This window comes from Nannospalax galili, unplaced genomic scaffold, assembly GCF_000622305.1.
Source record: "Nannospalax galili isolate Female #2095 unplaced genomic scaffold, S.galili_v1.0 scaffold31, whole genome shotgun sequence".
Classification (NCBI taxonomy): domain Eukaryota; kingdom Metazoa; phylum Chordata; class Mammalia; order Rodentia; family Spalacidae; genus Nannospalax; species Nannospalax galili.
Window position 1 is genome coordinate 6,766,671 of NW_008332149.1, and position 14,094 is coordinate 6,780,764.

Genomic DNA, 14,094 nt, shown 5'->3' on the forward strand with positions numbered 1-14,094 from the left:
TGTTTTGATCAAATCCATGCCCACTCCCTCCGCTCCAACATTCCCTGCTCGGAAGAGGTAACCTTAAAATCTTTTGAGGATTAGATACAATCTCCCAAATATTTTTGACATTTTTGGCCTTTGGAACAGAGTATGTTGCTAACAGGCCCAAGGACATTTTGACTTTTAGCCCAGAAACTGGCTACATTTCTTTGGGATCTTTGTATCCTAACTGCCTAGCCAATTCCTACCTCCTATTCTTATAACGCCATCCTCTGAAGGGGTTACCCAAATTGCCAATAGGGAATCGGGACTCAGACTGCTCTGGCTTCTTCCATGCTGAACAGGGACGCAAGGTGAGGCAATTGGAGTACCCCTTCAGTGGATCTATCTAAAAGACTCCCAAATTGCATAACTCTTGTCCAAAATAGAGACTTTTTTTATTATTAGAAGGAACTTTTGGAAAAGCAGGCACCTTTTGAGAAAGGGCCCACCACAATAAAAAGCCCTGATCAGGCATGAAAGGGCTGGGTCTTGAAATTCTTGGTAGTTGCATGGCAGCCAAAGGGGAGGCAGGAGCAAAGTCTATAGAGAAAGGGCAGGTAGAAAGGGATACCACCGCAGTTACCAGGGAGCTCAAAAGAAGACCGCCACTGGGTGTAGTTTCCAACTAGAATCTGAAATTTTAGAATGTTCTAGCACATGCAATCAACTATGATCTAAACAAGGACCAACCGCACCAGCACGAAGAGGCAGAACAATCCCCCACCTCCACTGACTGGTGAGCTGTGCTGTTTAACTAACATGCCCAGTATTGACTTCAGACTTCAGAGTCCATTACGGACACCAAGGTAGCAGTCTGGATTTTTTTTTTTTTTTGACAGTTTGATATGCAAGACTTTCCCATAAGCTTTTAGTACTTGAGGAGATAAAAGGGTTGCAAATAAGAAAGGAAAAAGTCGAAGCATCCTCATTAGGGATTTTAAAAGCAGAGGCCTTTTGCTTACGCTGCAAGGGCTACTTTTTCTAGCACCCTGGTTCCTTGCTAATGGGTTTCTGAATACCATTTTCATTATTTCGTTTTTATGGACCTCTCCTTGCTTTATTATTGCATTTGCCTTTGTAACATGTACAATCTGTTGGCTACCTATTACTAGCCTTTAAATATTTTTCCTGTTTATCACTAATAAAAAATGGTTACTGATTCATTTGCTTTACAGAAGAAATCACTATTTCATATGTGCCCAACTGAAAAATGGCATGAATTATGTCCTGATTATATTCACTATTTCACTTGAGTCTCTTCTTTTTTTCCTCCATGCCAGTGATTCCTTGGTTATGGGATGAAGCAGACCAGGAATGGGCTTTATATATTTAACAGTAATTGTTGATCTGCTCTAAAGGAAGCTAACACTTGACAGCTAACTTTGAACCTTTACTTGGACTGTCTTATTCGAATCCCAAAGAATTTTCCTAATTATGACCCTACTTTACAAATGTGACCCCATTCTATAGGGTCTGGGGAATGATATCCAACAACTATACTTTTAGTTTTGAATCAGTGAGTTTATTAAGTATATAGTAAGGCACAGTAAAGGAGTAAACAGTATGTGATAGATGACAGATAGCAAAACATCATCTAGTCAGGGACTTACAAATATCCAGCAGAAACCAACTGGGAAAGCTCTGTAAAACAACCAGCTGGAGTTCCCCCACAGAGAGTCCGAGGCAAAGCAGAGTGTCCTCTTGCGTAAAGCTTTTAATTAAGAAAACAAATAGAAGCAGATATAAATATAACATCAAACCCTGTGCTCACAACATCCAGGAGAAACCAACTGGGGAAATTGAGGCAGTTAGCTCGACTTCCCCATCGAGCCTTCTCTCCATGGATGAGCTTCCCATGGCTGAACTTCTGGCTTCTCTTTCTCACTGCAAGCACTTTTTTGACATTAAATTCTGTTTATTAGGTACAAATAATCTCAATAAATAAACAAAACTGTACAAGGTAAACGTCATCACAAAGTACAAATAGCCAAATAATCCTGAAAGAGAAAAAAGAAGAAAATCGGAAAATTCACATTTGGATTGCAATGTGCTATTGGCATAAAGACAGACGCACAGACCAGAGTCCAGAAAGAAACCGTTGAAGGTATGAGCCAGTTGGTTTTTGTTTGTTTCTTTTTTTGTTTTTGTCTTTTTGAAATAGGGTCTCTCTGTAGTCCCAGCTGGCCTGGAACTCAGTATGTAGACCAGGCTAGCCTTGACCACACATAGATCTTTGAACTCATATATATCTGCCTGCCTCTGCCTCCCAAGTGTTGGGATCAAAGATGTGTGCCACCATGCCCAGCAACCAAGTTGTTTTTAACAAGGGTGACAAAGTAAGGCAATCTTTTCAACAAATGTAATTGGAAAAATTGATATCCACAAACAATAGAATAATCTTGGACACCCATTTAACATACACAAAATGTGTTTAAAACTTCCAAATATAAGAGCTAAAACTATAAAATTCTCAGAAGAAACCATGGGTGGGGGGTGACCTCAGACCATTGGGTTTGGCAATAATTTCTTGGGTTGATAACGAAGGTACAGGCAAGAAAACTGGTTTTTATCAAAAGTAAAATCTTTTGTACATCAAAGAATGCTATCAACAAAGTTTAAAGGTAATCCACAGCATGGAAAATATTTGCAAACATGTATCTGATGGAGGAAAGGACTTGTACAGGATGTCTGTCTTCCTTCAGAGGATAATGTCCAATAAATACATGGAAAGGTACTCATTGTCACTGATCAATAGGGATGTTATGTCAGAAAAGCTAGTATCTTACATTCATTAGTGCGGTTACTGCTAAAACATGATCAAACCTTCTGGTGATGAAATGCATAAGAACATTGTAACTACTAAATATGCCAGCAAACAGTGACTGAGGGAACTGTTTGAATTACAGAATTCAAATTCTGTAATTTGGTAGTTGCCAAGCAAGTCTTCATTAACACAAATCTTTTGGGTGATTCCTTCTGGAAAATGGTAATCTTCAAATTATTCAAACACTTTATAGTCAGTTGCATTTACCTGGTGGTTCTAAAACTCTTAGCTCTGGTTCATCCAGTTGTAGAAATCTCATCAAGAGCTCATTTTGCTGCATGGAACCTAAACTCCTTTTTATGTTGTCCTAGTCCAGTTGCGCATTGAATACCATCCACCATAGCACAAACAGCAAAATATGGTCCCATAATGTCAGCTGTTGTTACAGTTTCCTTAAGGTCAAGATGACCCACTGCATTTGTGCAAATTTGTTTAAAGCTGATACAGGATTTCTCTCTCTCTCTCTGTATTTCATTATAAATTCTTTAGGTATTTTTGGGGCTGGAGAGATGGCTCAGCGGTTAAGAGCACTGACTGCTCTTGTAGAGGACCCGGGTTCAATTCCCAGCACCCACATGGCGGCTACAAACCATCCTTAACTCCAGATCCAGGGGAATCCAAAGCCCTCTTCTGACCTCTGCGGCATTGCATGACACTGGTGTACTCACTCACATGCATGCAAGCAATACACTCATACACATGAAATAAAAATAATATAAAATAAAAATATTTTTTAAAAAGCTGTCATAAAAATTCTTTAGGTATTTTTTAAAGGAAGGACAGGATTTGGAATAAAGACCTTTATAAAGCAATGGCTGTGGGATATCACCTGTCCCTTGAATAACTTTGGATGTCGTATTTGACAGGCTGTAACTTTCTGAGAAATAACCTGTAGGCAGTTACTCTCTTTGCCGATGGTTGAACTGGTAAATTCTTTTTCAGCGTCTGAGCAAAGCTAGGGACTCTGAAACTCTGAAACCATTGCTTCCAGAACTTTTCTCACCCAACCACAGCCTCCCAGGCAGGAGGTACCAGCAAGGCTGTCCTTCAAGATGCCCCCGCCAGGTTTGTGGGTAGATGGGGTGGCCAGAGGCAGGCTAAGCAGAGGGCCAGAGGCCTGGGCTTGAAGACATCCACGCTGGATTGCTTCTCACCTCAGGCTTGACTTTTATACCGTGGATAAGCAATAGTAATATCTGTGGAAACGCTTTCCCTTTGCTTTCTCCTCTCTGTCCCAGAGTCAGAGGGGTCAGTCCATCCCCAGTCAAAGGGCTTTGGAGGACACTTTGAGACAAACATTCTTGGGTCTGAAACAGGGGTGGGGGAGTAGGTTGGGCAGTTTCACACTGATGTCAAACAGCATGTGAAAATTTACCAAGATAACAGCATTTAACACTATCAGACCTCTACTTAACCAGCTCATGATTATTGGCTAACTGAAGCCATCCCCCTTCTGTTCTTCAGTTAGACTCAAGTCTTTGTCCTTTGAAGAACCCAGGTCCTTCACTCTGCCTCACATTCCCTTTTAGCCATATCCTCTCCCCTCCCCCAGAACTAAGCCACTTGTACCCTTTCCCACTCCCCTGCCTTGATTTTGCTCCCTAAAGTTCAAGATTGGTTTTTACCACTGCACTGGACGGATACCAGAAAGGTTTTTGCAACTTGCTGATTGTTCAGTGCTTTGAGGCCTTTTTGACTTGCTTTTTAAAAACATTTATTTTTTATTTTTATTTTATGTGTATGAATGTATTGCACCCATGTCGTACAATGCCTGTGGAGGTCAGAAGAGGGCATCAGATTCCCCTGGAACTGGAGTTATGGATGGTTGTTTGCCATGTGGCTACCAGGAATTGAATCCCGGTCCTCTGCAAGAGCAGCCAATGCTCTTAACTGCTGAGCCATCTCTCCAGCCCCTTGACTTGATTTTGATGAACAATTTGACACAATTGGTTATTCCTGGTGCTTTGGAACCCTACATTGGTTCCTGGGACATCATTGTATTAGTCAGGGTTTTCTGGAAGAACAAAATAAGTAGAATGAACCTATATATTTCAAGAATTTATTAAAGCAGCTTACACTGTGCAGCAACAGTTGTCTCTTACCTTAAAGGCTGAGAATTGAGTAGCTGCTTGGTCTTGAGGCTGGGTGAGTGGCTCAACAGTTGAAGCTGTCTCACAGTGGCTGCCTTACACAGGAGAGGCCAAGACCCTGGTTCACAAGGCTAGGTGCCTCAGCAGCCTGGTGCCTAAAACCTTGAGGTGTCCCAGAGAACCACTGATCTCCTATCAGCAACAGAAGCCTGGAAATGATGATTCTGATATCCGTGGAGTCAGCAACTCTGAAGCAAGAGGGAACACCAAGTGAGCCAAAGGAAAATTGAACAACCTTCCTTCTGCAGTGTCTTTTTTATCTGGGCTGCTGCCACAAGGTGCCACCCAGATTTGGAGCGGGTCTTCCCATGTCAATCAAGGCAATCTGGAAAAATTCCCCAAGCAAGGATCCCTACTCAGGTGATTCTTTGTGGCAAGTTGATATTAAAACCACCTACCACATCTGGCTCCTGGGCTTCCTCCTCTCTCGCAGTGCCGATCTCTCCAGTGACTCCTACTTCTGGTCCCTTTCCTTAAATCACCTCACATCCTTTCATCTGTTTCCTTTTCTGCCTTTCCTTCTCATCCTGAAACAATCATTCCCGTTCTCTTTCCTCTATAGCGAATGACTCTTACGAAATTTATAGATATTTTCAAACATAAGAAAAGGTTGAGACACTGGTTTAATAAATATACTCTCATGCCTCACTCAAGTGGAGCCCTGACCAGCACAGATCCCACATCATCCTATGACTGCATTGGCAAAGGCTTCAGTATGTGTTTCCTTAGGGCTTTTACACTGCCATGCCAGGTTTACACCTAAGCAGAATAAACAGGTTGAAACAAGGAATTAATGGTTCTTTGTTTTTTTAAAAAGGTCTTTTTTTTTTTTTTTTTTTTTTTTTTTTTTTTTTTTTCCCCAGGGTCCTCAGAAGATCCTCCCACCTCAGATTCTCAAGTGCCAGGACTACAGGTGCACATCACTTTACCTGCTCAGAGTTGATGCTTCTTAGTGGGTTCCCATGTCTAATCCTGCCCTCATAGGTCTCTTTCTTCGGCTCTGCACTGAGTGTATATCCGAGCTCTGATGGTTCCTCTTGGAGCCTCAATGGTGCCTTAGACTCTATCTCTAACCTCACTTCTTCTGGCCCAAAGTGACCCTTTATCTTGTCCTTTGCTCTCAGCATACAACACCCCTTGTCCACCCAATTCTCACATCAGAAACAGGGTTCATCTATGCTATCTCCACTTCACCCATTTCCCACACCTGTGACATTCCTGCGTGCTATCAACTCCATCTCCCACAGAGATTTTCAGTCCATCTGTTCATGTTCCCAACCAGTATCCTTAGTCCAGGTCTTTTCCTCCGGTTTGCTGCTGTGGCCTCCTCAGTGTTCACCATTTCTATGATCCTATCACATCCCTCCTGTGAACTCCTCAGGACTCCCCATTGTTTTTAAGAAAGATTTGAACTGATAAAGTCTTCTGCAGCTGCTGCCTGCTGACATCTCCAATGTGAAGCGCTGTGATCTGTCCTTCCTTCTTTCCTTCCTTTTCCTTTTCTAAAATATTTTTTTGTTATATTTTATTTACTCCATGTGAATGTACGGGCACCTGTGTGCTATGGCACCCGTGCGCTAACGCAGAAGTGTGGAGGTTGAAAGATAGCTGCAGCAAGCACCTTTACTCACCTAGCCATCTCACCACCCACTGGACCCTGTGGGCTTTCTTACCTTCGGCCCTATACATTCGCTGCCCCTTTTGTTCAGAACTCGCTTTCAAATCCCCTCTCACCCTTTCATTGTTGGTTTGTGTTCTGTTTGTTTTCATCTCATTGCTTATCACCTGGGAATCTTCCTTTACTTCCCAAGCCTGCATGAGATGCTGGCTTGCCTGTTGACTAGAGTGTCTGCAGGAGTCTGGTTCTAGTTCTTTCTGGTAGCATGCATTCCATGGATTTCTAATTGCCCCTTTATTTGCTGCCTTCTGAACTATTGATGGTTTTAGTCTCAGTGTGAACAACAGTATCTGACCTGAGTGTGATGGCCATGCTTGTAATACCAACACTACAGAAGGTAAGGCTGGGCTACACAGTTACAGACCAGCTTGAGCTATAGAGCAAGACCTGGGGGGTAGGGAGGGAGGGAGTGGGGAGAGAGAGAGAGAGAGAGAGAGAGAGAGAGAGAGAGAGAGAGAGAGAGAAGAGGAGGAGGAGGAGGAGGAGGAGGAGGAGGAGGGAAGAATGTATGCTGTGAAGTTCAATAAGTATTTGAATGAAGCTTCCTAAGTCCCACACTCTCTCCAGTGGCTACTGGATTTCTTTGCACTATAAGTATTGTGAATAATAAGCATTCATCTAATGGGGCATCTGAGCCTTGTAAGATAGCCCAAGTCTGATGTCTTGGTTCAATCCCAAGGGCCCACTGGGTGGAAGGAGAGAACTGATTTCTGTAGACTGTCTTGTGACCTACACACACACACACACACACACACACACACACTCAATCAATCAATCAGTCAGTGTGATGGTTTGAATGATAATGTCCCCCATAGGCTCCAAGTATTTGGACATTCTGTCCCCAGATGATGGTGCTGTTTTGGGAGGTCTTAGAAGGTGTGGCTATCCTGGAGGAAGCATGTCACTGGGGGCAGGCTTAGAGAGTTCTTAAGCCTTGCCAGATTGCCAGTCACTCTCTTGCTTCCTGTGCCTGTGATGATGTGAGAGCTTAGCTTCTGCTCCTCTTCTCCAGCCACCTCTGTCGCCATGCCTCCCCACCAAGATGGAATGTAATTTCCCTGGAACCGTAAGCTCAAATAAATTCTTCCTTCTATAAATTGCTTGGGTCAGTGTTTCTATCACAGCAGCAGAAAAGTGACTAATACAGTCAGTCAATGTAATTAAAATGTCTTTAGTGGAGTATCTAGGCCTTAGAAAGTTCAGCTACGTTTTTAGAAAAACAGTTGAAAATGGAAACATGGTCACATAGGGTAAAGACTCTAGGTGCGCTCCTGTGCCAGGGCCAGTGCAATAACTGCTCCCTGTCCTTGGAGCATGGTCGTGTATCTTCACCTTAATTGGCTCCTTGTGATTTAGAATTGAGTGTATCTATCACCCTTCAGAAGGGTGTTCCCTGTCCATACAATCTAATGTTGTCACATCATTACTATCATCACGTGTGCTGATTTTAATTCTTTCTGTAGTTCTTCTCTTTATTCATTTGTCTTTTTCTTGCTTTCCCCCACAAGGAAACAAAGGACTTGTCTATCTTGTTTATTGCTGTATAGTATATAATGTATAAATATTTATTAAATCACTGGAAGAAAAAGTAATAGATAAATGACTATAAAAATTGAGGTGAGGGCTGGAGAGATGGCTCAGCGATTAAGAGCACTGGCTGCTCTTGCAGAAGACCCAAGTTCAGTTCCCAACATCCACATGGTGGCTAACAACCATCCTAACTCCAGTTTCAGGGGATCTGATGCCCTCTTTTGATCTCCATGAGCATTGCATGACATGGGTACACTTACATTCATGAAGGCAAAATATTCGTACATGTAAAATAAAAATAATAAATGCAACATTTTAAAAGAAATTGAGGTGACGCAGGTCTAGGACAGGTAAGGGAAGACTGAAAGCCCCTCTCCCTAAAAACAATGTGTTTCATAAATAAAGGAAACACCTGTAGGTCCATTATCACTTACACAGGTCATCTTGTGTATTAAATTTTCTTTCCTGTGCCAGTTCTCATTTTCCTTTTCTTAAGGAGATGTGAAGAACTGTTTGTTGGATTGTCCATTAGGCCACCTTGGTTAAGTGGGATGATAAGCAGATGCTAATATTTGCAGAACCAAAAGAGAAGTAAGCTCTGGGAGAGGTGAAAATGGGTTAGCATAATCAGGAAACCTTTTAATAACAGAGGCAACAGCTTACACACTTCAGTGCTAGAAAACCAGTTTGCAAGGCTCATTACGAGTTAAATTGACAAAGACCAATGAATAGTCCCTAAAGTTGACTTGAGATTGCTTAACTCTCTCACTGTGGAGGACTTTGAACAGTTGAAATTGTGGCCTTAGGGTTGGGATCAGATGAAACACCATGGGACATGAGAAGTTTCTGGTAAGAGGGCAGAAGTTCTGCCTTTGTAGGCACGAAGAAGATTAAATCATCCTCCTGGGTTCCTTCTAAACCTTCCAAATATAACTTGTGGATGCTCTCTGTCCTAATTTGCTTTCTGTTGCTGTGATAAATACCATGACCAAAAACAACTTGGGAAGGAAAAGGATTTATTCCATTTTACAGGGTACAATTCGTCACTGAGAAATGCTAAGGTGGGAACGGAAGCACAGAACATGGAGGAATGCAGTTAACCAACTTGTTTGCTCAGCGTTTTATTTTTGGAGACAGGGTCTCCTGTAGCCCCAGCTGTTCTGGAACTCACTATGTAGACCAGACTGGCCTTGAACTCACAGAGATCCGCCTGCCTCTGCCTCCCGAATGCTGGGATTAAAGGCATGCGCCACCACGCCCGGCAAAGTATGATACTTAGGGGGTACCTGGATTTGAACCAGGGACCTCTTCAGCTACTTTTTTTATACCTCCCAGGTCCACCTGCCCAGGGATGGCACTGCCCACAGTGGGCTGGCCCCTCCTACATAATTAGCAATCAGGAAAATGCCCCACAGACATGGCCACCTAATCTAATAGAGGAAATTCCTCAATTCAGGTTCCCTCTTCCCAGGTGACTCTAGGTTGCATCAAGTTGACAATAGAAACTAACTGGTGTGGTTTCCATGCCATTGTATCCACTATTAACTCTGAGTTGGAGCATCACAACAACTGGAAAAGAAACACTGGCTTTATCTAGTTCACTGAAAGTTAGGTAAGAGCCTCACATTCTTAGTTCCATGGCCCCCAAAGCTGTGCTTAGTGAAACTTGCTGAAAAGGGGAAATGAACAGAGTACCAATTACTCATGTACCTAAATATTCAACACACAGAACCCACCTTTATTTTAAACTGGCCCCTTTAGTGTTTACTCCTTTTTCTTTTTATGGTGGGAAATGTATTGTAGTTTTGTATTTTAGTTCATTCTATGCTTGGGAAAAAGTTAAAAGTTGGACATGGACCTCCAGAAAGGCTTTGTGAGGAAGTAATACTCGGGCAAAGAGCTGAAGGGTAAAAAGGCCCTGGAGGATCAAGGAAAGTGGGTCCTCAGCTGAGGCTTGGGAGGTGGCCAGCGACAGGCTTGTGGAAGGCAGGATCACCATGTGTTTAGCAACCCTGCCTCAAGAACAATCATTTAAAGGAAATTAAGTAAGCCAAACACTTTCTACAGATTTCACCAGAATGAATTTAATTCAAGGACTCTGCTATACATGTCCAGGAGGGATGAGTGGATGAGGACAGCCATCAGGAGAACTGGATACTATACAGCTAGACACATTTTCCACCCCACTGAACCTGTGATTGCATTGGAGGGCAAAAGGACTCCAGTAGCAGAAGACTGGATCATGGCATAGCAGTCTTGAGATCAAAACTAGGATTTCCAAGGGACAGATCCACTTAACTTCTAAGGCAGCTGTTTGTAGCAGGTGTCGGGGTGCAGGCTGGGGAGCAGGTCCCCTCCTTCTGTTTTATACTCTTCAGAAAATGCTTCCTGTTAGTGGGAGCTGGTAGGACCTGTGGTTTATCGATTCCTAGCCACATCATCATAAAGCTGAACAGAGAAGGCTGGTCGCAGGGCCCAGAGACAACAGAAAATGAATCAGTGAAGAACTTCAACGAGGGGAGGGTAAGAATCCCTGAAAAGAATTGCTGTGTTACTGGCAGTAACCCTTCTGAGTTCACCAAAGCAACTCCACATATGGGCAGTGTTCCTGGTTGCTTAATTCCAGGCCTGCTGCTCTTACATCCTTTTTCTTGTAGGTACCCATGAGTTACAGAGCATCATTTGGTAGCAGCTGATGCCATTTGTTAGACACCTGCAAAGTCATAGTACATTGTAGAGTCTTGGTTAATTCTCATCATGAGCCTGTACATTGAGGGATGTTATTATTTCCATTTTCAGTAGCGGCGATAGAGGCTGAGGGAGATAATACATTCAGTGTTGATTTTTTTAAAAAATTAATTTATTTTTATTTTATATATATAAATGTTTTTGCCTGCATGTAAGTGTACCATGGGCATGCAATTCCTTCAGAGGCCAGAAGAGGGTGTCAGAGCCCCTGGAACTGGAGTTAGGGATAGTTGTTAGCCGCAACTGTGCTAGGAACTGAACTCAGTCCTCTGCAAGAGCAGCCAGTGCTCTTAAGCACTGAGCCATCTCTCCAGCCTCTCAGTGCAGATTTTTGATCATATGCTGTCCAACTCAAAGCCTGTGCTCTACCATCACAAAACGGGATGGGGGGCACATTCCTTCCATATGAACTTCCAAATGTGAGTGAGTCATAGATGTCCAACATCTCACTTGGGTTAGCTGAACAACAGACACAGAATACAGTTATTATTTTCCCAGTGATATTAAAACTTATGGAAAGAGGCCAGGGTGCAGCTCACTTGGTAGAGTACCTAGCATGTGCAAAGCCCTGGGCTCGACCCCCAGCACTACAAAAACTGCATTTGGTGGTCCATACCAATGATCCTAATACTCAGGAGGTAGAGGCTGGAGGCTTAGGAGTTCAAGATCATCCTTAGCTACATAGTGAAGTGGAGACAAGCCTGGGCTACTATCTAAAAAACAGAGAAAATGTTTTACTATTAAAGTGTATTTTCTCACTTTTCTCTATAAATTGTATGGTTCTCTTGGCAGAAATGACCAAAGACTTATCTCCCCCTCATTTTATAGTAAGAGTTTCCTTGTTAATGAGGTTTTATTTTTGTTGTTGCTGTTGTTGTTAACACACAGTTGGATTAAGAAACAACCCAGTATGAAAAGTCACACAGATAATGCGGTGAGACCACCTCGCCCGAAAGGAAAGAATTCTTCAGGTAGGAGCATTGAAATCCCTTATTAGTCCCTATCTGACCCTTTTATGAGGTTAAAAGCTACGCAAAAGCTAAATAATGTTTGGAGATCATTTAAATCTGAAGCAAACCCATGAAACACCATAACATTCTTTCTACGTGCTCAATTCAGAGAGAAACACCACCCACACATCAGTAGGTGAGTGCTGTTTTAAAATGAGGCATAGAATGTCCTTTGTAGAAGGAGGCCAATTGGTTGGTGCCAACGGCTAGATTTCTCTGAGGCTTAAGTGGTGTGACTTGCCCTTTCTGTAGAAAACCTATTGAAAAGGGAGCAGAGATCTAGACATAAAGTTTCAGGAGATACAATAATAGGGAATTTGCCTTGAATATGCATAATAATGATGGATTAGCATAATATGAACAATGAACAGGCCTTGACCATTTTGTTTAGAAACATGCTGTCCTTCCTTCCTAACTAGATTCCTGTGCTAGCCCAGCATTAGTTGTCTATTTATCTATTTTAGTTAGAAGTCAAGGTCTTTAATGGAGTCATCTACACAAATTCTCTGCTTCAGCAATGTTAGCTTTCTGTCAAAGTCTCTCCCATTCCTAAGGTTCCTTTCCACTCACTGCTCCTAACACACATGGGTTAAATACCACAGGCTTTCTGTAACATTACTGTCTGAAAGACCTAACAATAGGTCAGGTAATGAACTTTAAGACAAAATAGCTATGGCGAGCACAGGGCCCTCTGCTTGCAATTCCATGCCTTTTGTATCCCTTGCTATCTACCCAGGGTGAAGTTCTTGGGTGTTGTGTCCACGGCTGCTGTGTCTTTTCAGTTTATTCTCCACAAGCAGCTGCTATACAGACAAGAGGGGAGATGGAGCATTTCAATTGCTCTCTACTACTTTGTAGAAGTCACCTAAGTCTCAAGTTAAATGCAGCTGCCCCTGCCACAAATTGAGAAATTATTCTAAATCTACTGGCCTGGGGCAGAGGGACAGTTCACAAACTACTTGATTCCAGGATACCATACTTAAAAACTACTGGATCCCCAAGGAGACTTTCTTTTTAAAAAAAAAAATGTTTTTTTTTAATTTATTTATCTGTTTATTTCGCGTGGGTGTGTACGTGTGTGTGTGTGCACGTGGACGCCAGAGGACAATTTGCAGGAATTGATTCTTTCCTTCCACCTTGTAAGTTCCAGGGATTGAAATCAGTCAGCCTTGGGAAGAGGCACCCACCTCCTGAGAAACCTTGCCAGCCCCCAATAGTTTTTCCTTTATGTGGATTACAGTTGTAGATCACTGTCCTCTGAGCATAATAGTTATCATCATCTCAATCACAGTGGCTCCAATAACCTATTAGAGACCCTCAAGATCAGACCTGTTGATGTTCCCTCATAGAAGGAGGGTTCAAGAGGGACATTAGACACCTTAGATTCCAGATGCCACCCCCCACTACTGTATGTGGGCTCCAAGATGCTAGAGTATATAGAATGTGGAAGGGTAGCTGGGGGGACCTCCATAGATGTGGATGTCATCATCCAAGCTGAGGTACGATGCTTCAGTGATGCAGCTGCTGTTGGTTCATCTGTACTCCTGTGAGTCATTCCTCACCCCTGCTCCCGTAAGTCCAATAAACCTATTGGTTCACCAGACTAAATGTGGGTGGAATCATTGCTGTGATCCTTCACTCGTGCTTATCTGGGGTGTTTGCTCATGTCTCCTCAGGAAAAGTTAGTGCAACAGTTGTAGCTATCAACATTCACTCTATTAGAAATTAAAATATAAAAAATATTTATTTTATTTAATTAACAATTGCAGCAATAAACACACTTCATATTAACATTAATCAGATTTTTAATGCAAAAATTTAAATATATTTCATTATTTTTATTTTTTATGTGTATGAGTGTATTGCACTCATGTCACGAAATGCCTGCGGAGGTCAGAAGTAGGGATCTGATCCCCTGGAACTGGAGTTATGGATGGTTGTTAGATGCCATGTGGATGCTGGGATTTAAACCTGAGTCCTCTGCAAGAGCAGCCAGTACCACTGAGCCATCTCTCCGGCAACAGTCCATGGGACAGATGGACCACAATGTATTTAATGATTCACTTACTGAAGAAGGCCTGGGTTCTTTAATTTTTGACTATTACAAATATTGGTACTATGAACAGAATA

General features: G+C 42.5%; 1 pseudogene; it reads right to left on the reverse strand.

Moving 5' to 3' along the window:
- Nucleotides 1-3,041: 3,041 nt before the first annotated feature.
- LOC103729321 lies at nucleotides 3,042-6,125 on the reverse strand (annotated as a pseudogene).
- Nucleotides 6,126-14,094: the final 7,969 nt, after the last annotated feature.